This window comes from Taudactylus pleione, unplaced genomic scaffold (genome assembly GCF_031769625.1).
Source record: "Taudactylus pleione unplaced genomic scaffold, aTauple2 ptg000250l, whole genome shotgun sequence".
NCBI classification, from domain to species: domain Eukaryota; kingdom Metazoa; phylum Chordata; class Amphibia; order Anura; family Myobatrachidae; genus Taudactylus; species Taudactylus pleione.
In genome coordinates this window covers 3506210-3517109 of record NW_028284652.1, presented here as the reverse complement: position 1 = coordinate 3517109, position 10900 = coordinate 3506210, and the positions used below count along the sequence as shown (strand labels likewise).

Here is a 10900-nt window from a genome sequence, read left to right as displayed (position 1 = left end):
AGCCCCTATTAACAACAGCAGCACAGCACAACACAGCCAGCCCCTATGGACTTTGAAGTAGTGGACAACAGCAGCACTACACTACACTACACTACACAGCACTAACTCCCACCCTCCCTCTTCACTGTCCACAGCCGAGTGAGAAAATGGCGCCGACGCGGGTACCTTATATAGGATCCAAAACCCGCGAGACTCGGAAGGCGGGATGATGACGTTTTGCCTCGATGTCAGATCCGAGTCAGGCGGGAAAAGTCGAGCCTGACTCGGATCGGACTCGGATCGGGGGGGCTCGGGGGGGTTCGGATTTCAGAAATCCGAACCCGCTCACCCCTACCTATTAGTGTATACATATTATGCGTATATAATTTATTGGAAAGTTGTCTGCAAGTGACTACAGTAAGAGACCTCACCTGGTGAAACTAATTTACTGAGGGAGGAGGAAAGTTTCAAAAAATCCCTGAGCTCCTAAGGATACAAAGGGCTCTATTTACTACAATCCGTATTTAGAATGCAGATTGTAGTGTGATATTACCAAATGAATTTGCATTGCGAATTCAGCCAATATCTCAGGGATTTACTAAAAATCCCTTGCAGGGACAGAGCTTGTGATAAAGCACTGTCCCTGCAAAACCCCTCTGCACACTTATCACGGTATTTTAGCTAAAAAACAAGTGCCCGTGCATGCGCCGATCGGCTGCTGCTAAGCCCCGTCCTCCCGCGATTGCGACCCCCCCTTAATTACACTTACCTTCGGTGATCGGGCACTGGTGATGTCCAGCTGATGACCGGGTCCCAGTGCAGGATGGGAGACCATCTGAGGGAGGACATCACCAGAGCCCCGATCTCTGGTCCCTGGACTCAGGTAAGTTATTTTTTTTTTACTATGTTTTTTCTTTTTTTTAGCAGTGATCAGCTTATGGTTTGTTTAGACCATACAGTTGATCACTGGGGCCGGCTCTGGGCTCTGCTCTGCCTGTTAAAGCGGAGCAGGAGTCCGGTAACCAGGGGAGACCCTGGATAACACCACCTCCTGGTTGCATTATTATCACAGGGCTTTCCCCGGTATTTTTTCACAATTTATTTTTAGTAACTTGCAGACAGAACGCATTTCCCATTACAATTATGGGAAATGCGATCTGATTACTAAAAATATGTGATAATTAGGGCTTGGAGTAGAATTTTACGAATTCTACTCCAATTGACCTTTAGTAACTTATGTGAAACTAAAATAATGTGAAAAGGGTGTGAAAACACCCTTTTTCACTTTATTTTTGTAAAAATAATGATAATAAATAGAGCACAAAGTACTTTAAATTAGTTACATAGTATAAACTCTGGAGGAATAGAACAGACTACTCTAGTTACCTCAATAATACAAAGGGTCCAATGTCACCTAACCTGATAATAAGGGAAAGTAGCTATTACTTGAGGAACATTTCACCACTGCATTGAACTCTGCTTAGTTAACATTTCAGTGGACTGTATATATATATTTCATCTTATGGAGATAGTTTTAAGCTGTCAGGAGTGTTAACTGGATTCATAACCAAAGGTAGCTAATTACGGACTAACGTAAAGTTCAGTGTTTTACAGGGATTAACTTACTGTGTTCCAGGAATCCATTATTATATACTCAGGATTGTTAAAGAAACTAAGGATCTAGTGCATGTTGAGTATAATTTACACATCGACTAATCCATCTACTTTAGCATCGATGTGTCATAAGAAGTGAAGGGAGGGTTTGGACATTACACTCACACTGTTATTTGGAATATGTGCTACCGTGTTATGTATACAGGAGAGTAAATTTTAAAAGGACATGTTATTTATATTTCTAGATAACTACATAATTGTAAGCGTAATAATTGTAAGTGTAATAACAATAATTCAGATGATAAACGCTGATATTGTAAAATTTTACCTTGTAAAGTTACATGTTCTGTATTCATAAATGATATCAGAAAGTTAAATTGTGTAAAAACGTTACTTACCTGCGGCGTATCCCGTTATCCTGTTCATTCTGGACCTAAGGTAAAAAACTATAGGCTTTCCCAAGCTAGCCTATTATCCATATTGCTATTTCATTAAGCTTGGGTGGAGGCACAATATATTAAACTGAATAAACGAGGTTTACATTTGGAGGCATCTGCTGAGATCAGGAATAGGACGTATAGTAGTATTCGGGGTAATACAGTATCTGAGTAAAATGGAAGTTTTTAGTGGAAAGGATATTATTAGCAATAATGATGAATTGCCGACTGCGGGGGTGATAATAATATCACTTCAGAAACTACACAAGTATGTGGTATCAGAGCCAGATTTAGACCTCATGGGGCCCTAGGCAAGATACCGGTTTGGGGCCCACCACCCTCAAACAATCCTGTGCATATTTTACAGCACGTTTCGCTGGAGCAAGATAAACACATCAAGTTATATACTATACACACAACATTGTTTTTTACACACACATATATATATATATTAGGGGTGAGTGGGTTCGGATTTCTGAAATCCGAACCCCCCCCCGAGCCTCCCCGATCCAAGGCCGATCCGAGTCAAGCTCGATTTTTCCCGTCTGACATGGATCTGAAATCGAGGCAAAACGTCATCATCCCGCCTTCCGGGCCTCGCGGGTTTTGGATTCTATATAAGGTACCCGCGTCGGCGCCATTTTCTCACTCGGCTGTGGATAGTGAAGAGGGAGGGTGGGAGTTAGGGCTGGCTGGGCTGTGTAGTGTAGTGTAGTGTAGTGTAGTGCAGTGCTGCGCTGTGCTGTGCTGCTGTTGTCCATGGGGGCTGTGTCCACTCCTCCAAAGTCCATAGGGGCTGGCTGGACTGTGTTGTGCAGTCAGTTGTCCATAGGGGCTGTGTCCACTCCAAAGTCCTGTGCAGTGTCCCAGTCCTAAAGGGGTGTTGTAGTGTTGTCCAGGGGGTGTTCTGTCCATCAGGGGTGCTCCCCCCAAGTGCAAAAAAAATAAAAAAAATTTCTGTGTTTGTGAATTGTGTGCGCAGTAGCCGCACATGCATCAACAAAGCAGCGCCAAGCGTGCGTCTGTGTCATAAGTAAAGGGCTGGCTGGCTTGACCGTTAAAGGGTGCTGTAACCCCCAAAGCGCACTCCAAAGCAAATAAAAATTATTTTCTGTGTTTGTGAATTGTGTGCACTGTGGCTGCACGTGCATCAACAAAGGAGCAGCTCCAAGCGTGCGCCTGTGTCCCATAAGTAAAGGGCCGGCTGGCTTGTCCATTAAAGGGTGCTGTAACCCCCAAATTGCACTCCAAAAAAAATATATATTTTTGTGTTTGTGAATTGTGTGCGCATTAGCCGCACGCGCATCAACAAAGTAGCGCCAAGCGGGCGCCTGTGTCATAAGTAAAGGGCCGGCTGGCTTGACCGTTAAAGGGTGCTGTAAACCCCAAAGTGCACTCCAAACCAAATAAAAAAATATTTTCTGTGTTTGTGAATTCTGTGCACTGTGGCTGCACGTGCATCAACAAAGGAGCAGCACCAAGCGTGCGCCTGTGTCCCATAAGTAAAGGGCTGGCTGGCTCATTTCTTAAAGGGAGGTGTAACCCACAAAGTGCACTAGTCTCCAACAAAAATAAAAAATTATTTTCTGTGTTTGTGTGCGTCTTAGCCCCACATATATATCAATATAACATAAATGGAGGACCAAACTTTCTCCGATAAAAATAAAATAGGGAAAGATCAAGAACCATTTCCTCCTAGTGCTGTTGCTGCTTCTGGGAGTTGTTCATCATCCCAGAGGAAGTAGGAACACCACTACTTTTACTAAACAATTGACCCTCCAACAGTCCTTAGCGAGGAGGATGAAGTACGACAGCAGTCATCCTGAAGCAAAACATATAACTGAGGCCTTGACTGCTATGTTGGTGTTAGACGTGCGTCCGGTATCCGCCATTAGTACAGTGAGATTTAGACAATTGATGGAAGTAGTGTGTCCCCGGTTCCAAATCCCGTCTAGATTCCACTTCACTAGGCAGGCGATACCGAGACTACAGAAACGTCAGAAAAAGTGTCCTCAGTGTCCTGAAAAATGCAGTTGTACCCAATGTCCACTTAACCACGGACATGTGGACAAGTGGAACAGGGCAAACTAAGGACTATATGACTGTGACAGCCCACTGGGTAGATGTATCACCTTACGCAGCAACAACAGCAGCGTCACCAGTAGTAGCATCTCAGAAATGCCAGCTCGTTCCAAGGCAGGCTACGCTGTGTATCACCGGTTTCAGTAAGAGGCACACCACCGACAACCTCTTAGAGAAACTGAGGGAAATCATCGCCCAGTGGCTTACCCCACTTAGACTCTCCTGGGGATTTGTGATATCTGACAACGCCACCAATATTGTGCGGGCATTACATCTGGGCACATTCCAGCACGTCCCATGTTTTGCTCACACAATAAACTTGGTGGTGCAGAATTTTCTGAAAAGCGACAGGGGCTTGCAGGAGACGCTTTGGATGGCCCGAAAAATTTCTGGCCACTTTTGCCATTCAGCGACTGCGTGCACCTGTGTCATAAGTAAAGGGCCGGCTGGCTTGTCCATTAAAGGGTGCTGTAACCCCCAAAGTGCACTCCAAACAAAATAAAAAATTCTTTTTTTTCTGTCTTTGTGAATTATGTGGGCTGTAGCCGCACCTGCATCCTCAAAGCAGCAGAGACAAGCGTGCGTCTGTCTGTTAAAGGGTGGTGTAACCCTCAAAGTGCGCTCCACAAACAATAAAAAAATTCTTCTTTTTTTTCCTGTCTTTGTGAATTGTGTGGGCTGTAGCTGCACCTGCATCCTCAAAGCAGCAGCGACAAGCATGCGTCTGTCTGTTAAAGAGTGGTATAACCCCCAAAGTGCGCTCCAACCAAAATAAAATAATCTTCATTTTTTCTGTCTTTGTGTGTGAAATGTAGGCGCAGTAGCCGCACCTACATCCTCAAAGCAGCAGCGACAAGTGTGCGTCTGTCTGTTAAAGGGTGGTGTAACCCTCAAAGTGCGCTCCACAAAAAATAAAAAATATTTTTTTTTCTGTCTTTGTGAATTGTGTGCACTGTAGCTGCACCTGCATCAACAAAGGAGCAGCACCAAGCGTGCGCCTGTGTCCCATAAGTCTGTTAAAGAGTGGTGTAACCCCCAAAGTGCTCCAAAAAATAAAAAACAATTTTTTTCCTGTGTTTGTGACTTGTGTGCGATGTAGCCGCACGTGCATCAACACAGTAGCAGCGCCAAGCGTGCACCTGTGTCATAAGTCAAGGGCCGGTTTGGACATCTGGTCCGGACTGAAGGACGTGCCAACAATTTCTGACAACTCTACTGTCACTGCATATGATACTGTCCTCAAAGCAGCAGCGACAAGCGTGCGTCTGTCTGTTAAAGGGTGGTGTTACCCCCAAAGTGCGCTCCAAACAAAATAAAATAATCTTTTTTTCCGTCGTTGTGTGTGAAATGTATGTGCAGTAGCCGCACCTGCATCCTCAAAGCAGCAGCGACAAGCGTGCGTCTAACTGTTAAAGGGTGGTGTAGCCCTCAAAGTGCGCTCCACAAACAATAAAAAAATTCTTCTTTTTTCTTCTGTCTTTGTGAATTGTGTGGGCTGTAGCCGCACCTGCATCCTCAAAGCAGCAGCGACAAGCATGCGTCTGTCTGTTAAAGGATTACATCGGTGACAGCATCCAAGTAGACATGTCAGACAGTCCGTACCTGTACTGGCAGGAAAAAGAGGCAATTTGGAGGCCCCTGTACAAACTGGCTCTATTTTACCTGAGTTGCCTCCCCTCCAGTGTGTACTCCGAAAGAGTGTTTAGTGCAGCCGGGAACCTTGTCAGCGAAAGGCGTAGGAGTTTGATTCCACAAAATGTGGAGAAGATGATGTTCATAAAAATGAATTATCAACTCTTCCAGGGAGACCAGCCTCCAGAACGTACAGAGGGACCTGTGGCTGTGGATTCCAGCGGGGATGAATTAATACTCTGTGAGGATGAGGATGTACACAACACTGAAGAGGGTGAGGAATCGGTGGATGAGGATGAGGACGATATGTTGCCTCCGTAGAGCCAGTTTGTGTAGGGACAGATTAATTGCCAGCTTGTTTTGTGGGGGCCCAAACGAACCAATCATTTCAGCCACAGTCGTGTGGCAGACCCTGGCGCCGAAATGATTGGTTTGTTAAAGTGTGCATGTCCTGTTTATACAACATAAGGGTGGGTGGGAGGGCCCTAGGACAATTCCATCTTGCACCTCTTTTTTTTCTTTATGTACTGTTTGGGGCCTAGTTTTTCAAACTGCCATCCTGTCTGCCACTGCAGTGTCACTCCTAGATGGACCACGTGTTTGTGCCGCCCACGTGTGTCGCTTGGCATAGTCATCCAGCTACCTCGGTGCAACCTTTTGGACATAAAAAGATTATTGTGAGGTGTTCAGAATAGACTGGAAATGAGTGGAAATTAAGGTTATTGAGGTTAATAATAGCATAGGAGCAGAAAAACCAACAAATTCTGTGATTTTAGCTGTTTTTATGCTTTTTTTAAAAAAAAATACAGATCCAAAACACAAAACCCAGAACCCAAAACACGGAAGGGTGGTTTTGGCAAAACCAATCCAGATCCAAAACACGAAGAAAGATCCAGATCCAAAACCAAAACACAAAACACAAAAAGTGGCCGGTGCACACTATTAATATATATATATACATACATACACACACATACCAAATCGAAATTACCGGCACTCAGAACAAAAGAAAACAGCCTGCTCCGGTGCCAGTCCCATGATGTGTATACAATTCAAATTAATGGACGATACTCCAAGTATGAGCAACCACAACAATAGGTGAATAAGACTGTCTCTACTTATTATTGTTGGGGTTGCTCAGACTCTGAGTGCCGTCCATTAATTTGCATTTTATATATATATGCATACATACATATAGATATGTTTAACTTGCTCCATTGACATTACTGTAACATATGCAGTTCTTACAGTAGGTGTAATCAAATACACACTGGAAACACTAATTTAAAAAACATGTGAGCAAGGCAAAACATCAAATATGACATAAATTAATACTACTAATGGTGCATATACACAGGACAATCGTCAGCGATAATGATATCGCTGATCAATCTCCCTGCACCTTCCCGATGTGCTGGATGATCGCTATCGATCATCCAGCACACCATCAACCCATTAACGACAGGCCAGCAACCCGCGGGTCCCTATAGTAACCTGGTCGATATCGTGTTATGCGGGGCATAAACAGAGGTAGACGGGTGTAAAGGAGGACAAACATAGGTAGATGGGAGAAATGGAGGACAAACAGAGGGAGAAGGGAGGAAAGAGGAAGAACATGGAGAAGGACAGGGGGACTAACAGAGGTAGACTCAGCGAATATATACATATATATATATATATATATACATACACACATACAGTATATATATATATAATATATATATATATATATATATATATGTAGACATAGATATACACTATAAAAATAATTTTTCACTTACCCAGTGTCATCTCTGTGTCTTAGCTGGGCCATCATGTTGCTGCACCTGGCAGAACACTGGTGGTAGGAGTCGGGGGATGTTGCTCTTTTGAGGGGGGGGCAGATGCTTGGAGCCGAAGGAGGCTGCTTGCCATACTGCGGAGGGGGGAGGGGGGGAAGACAAATAGACGGAGCCGGATTAGGACTGTGGGGGAGGTGGTCGAATGCAGAGGAGTCTGATTGCCATACTGCAGAGAGGGGTCTGACAAGAGGACGGAGCTGGAGTACAGCAGCCCGGTGCCAGCAGCAGCAGTTCACTTCAGGGACAGATTTTGAGAGGTGGGGGCCCTGCCACGGGCCCCTTGGAACCTGATGGGCCCTAGGCGGGCGCCTAGGTTCCCTTATGGTAAATCCGGCCCTGAGTGGTATTGATGAAAAATTAGGGCCCCAGGTAGCAGCAGTCGTAGATAAAGTGGTTAATAATTTCTAAAGGTGGTATTATGAAGGTCGATATTGTAGTTTGAGAATATTCTCTGGAATAGTTCCTGTACCAGCAGGAGAGGAGAATTATGAGACATGGAGAGAAGCGCAATACACCATTCTGAGGAGTGGCAATGCCCTGAGCATATTAAAAAACAACGGATAGTGGAAAGTTTAAGGGGCCCTGCCATGAGAGTAATTCAGGTTACTCGTAGATGTAACCCCAGTGCGAATTTGAATGTTTATTTTGAAGTTTTGGATTATTCTTATTGTACGCTTGAAGACGTTGGTGATTTGCTCGCTAGATTAAATAGCACTTATCAAGAGGAGAGAATTATTAACAAAGTATATTTAAGAAATAGATCGATTGATTTACAAAATTGTTGAGAAAGAGGGTATAGAAAAAAAGGATGTTTACAAATGTAGAATGAGGCAGGAATTACGGGGAGCATTAACTACAGATCCTATGGCGCAAAGATTAAGATGTAGTATCGATAAGACCTCTCCTCCCACTTTGAATGAGCTCATTAAAGATGTTAAATTAGAGAAGTCCAGATAGAGAATAGGGAGAAAACATTAAAGAAAGCAAAAATGGTGATACCTGCCACTGATACCATTAAACTAGATAACAGGATAGTGAAATTGATTGAAGAACAAAATAATAAACTGGATCAGTTAATCGCTCTACAGACTAACACTATCAGCAACCCTTCTATGACTCAACATTTTGGATTGGGTAGAGGAGTAAATCGAAGAGGATAGCAGAGGGTACCTATAACTTGTTATCAATGTGGGCAACTAGGACATTGATCATTTCAGTGCTCTCATAGGGGGGATTCATATAGGATGTCTAGCTATATTGGATGAAGGAATGCCGCTCAGTTGGAAAACGCCAAAGGGAGGACTGTGAACCCCTCACAGACTCCCAAACAATAAATGTATGTACAATGGGGAGTGTCCAGTGGGTTAGTACCATACCCAAAGGACTTATGGGACTGGCTCCAATAGTAAAAACCAAAATTAACGGCCATGAAGGTACTGTACTTTTAGATAGTGGGTCGCAAGTATCTATTATTTTTGAAAAGTGGTATCAGGCTCAATTATCTGATATACCTATACAGCCCCTTAGTGGACTCATCATATGGGGATTGAGCGAACAAAAGTATCCTTACTTGGGATATGTAGTAACTAACATCAGCTTTTCAGACACATCCACTGGAACAAAGGAATCCTTAACCTTGCTTGCATTGGTGTGGCCTAATGCCCCGGGAGATAAGGGGGATGTGCCAGTTATAATAGGAACCAATACACGTTTATTCAAAACTCTGGCTCAATGGTGCAGTGAACAAGATAAAAAGCAATTAAAGGCGCAAGTGAATGAATGCTAAGATATAATGCTAAGATATAAGTGGCCTATGTACTACCATCACCGGATGGGAAAAACCCCTTGAGTTATTGGATAGAGATCAGAAGACAGGAGAATTGTCAATTACAGATATTCAACACTGTTTTCAGGGAAGTAATATTGACCCTAGTAACAAGACTTGGTTGTTACATGAAGTAAAGAAAAGACAAAATGCCTTCTCCCTGGGAGATTGGGAATTAGGAACCGCCGTTGGGGTAGAACACAATAACAGATTAGTAGATAACACCTCTTGTTGGGAAAGATCACAAAGATTAGCTCCAGCAGATTTTGAGGATGTAAGACAGCATTTACGTAAATTACTGGAAAATCATGTGATAGCTGACTCGGAAAGTCCATATACTTCTCCCATCGTGGTGGCTCGAAAGAAAAACGGAGACATACGGTTGTGCATTGATTATAGAACACTAAGTAACCGTACCATCCCTGATCAGTATACAGTTCCCAAGGTGGAAGAAGCTCTCAACTGCCTTTATACTAAGTATATTGGTCAACTGCGACACGAATTGAGGGAAGCCTATGATCTTGTGCAGAGAACTGCTCAGAAATTGGGGAAGAAAAATAAGAAATTACATGATATAAAAGTGAAAGAACATATTCTAGCTCCTGGCTATAGGGTGTTAATTAGGCAATTGAGAATTCCAAAACAGATGGCGGGAAACACTCTATATAGTAGTAAAACAACTAGCTAATCTCTCTATTTATCAATTAATCTCAGAAAACCAAATGGGACCTGTGTTAACCTATCATAGGCAACATTTGTTACACATAAATCAAGATGTTAGAATTCGTAACAAAGATGTCTCTCCAATTCCATCTGTTAAGACAGCAAATTCAAATAGATTTAACAGTACATCCCCATCTACTAGATCTACAGATATCCCTTCTGACAACTATGATGGAGCAAAGCAGGATGATGAAAGTATAGTGTATGAAGGATATTTTTATCCAGATAGTGTTAATAGTGAGACAAATGATGTAAATAGCTGTGAGGAAGAGAATGTTCCTTTTGAAAGTATCCCTGGAGATGAGGGGCTTCTGACCTCTCCTGAGGTGTCTAACTTATATCTCCCACATAATTGGTCTGTAGATACACAGGGGATTGTAGACTCACTTGATGTACAGATGGGCCCAGCTAGTTTGGTGCTTATAGTGCGCCATTCCGGGCCTCTGTGTTGCATCATGGAACGTTACGAGAGGGCTGTACTGTGGCGTGCCGTGGTATTCTACAATGAAATTAAGCCATGGATGTAATACACTGCTTAACCTCTGGGTGGCGAGTGCTCCACTGATGAAATCTGTACTACTGAAAAGCACATTGTTAAAGTGGATGGCCCTGTAATGTGTACAATACAATGTCTACTGTATAGCAGAAATGCCAAGTGATGGGATGTCAAGAGAAATGTTTTGAGTCTAGGGTCACAGGAGTGCTGTGTGACTCGGTAGCACTGAGCATCTTTTTGTGCGTCTTTTTTACTTTCAATTGCATCTTAT

General features: G+C 43.3%; 1 pseudogene; it reads left to right on the top strand.

The window, feature by feature from the left end:
• The first annotated feature begins 8574 nt into the window (after positions 1-8574).
• Positions 8575-10900, top strand: part of LOC148515340 (solute carrier family 22 member 6-B-like) — a 45288-nt pseudogene continuing 42962 nt past the window's right edge.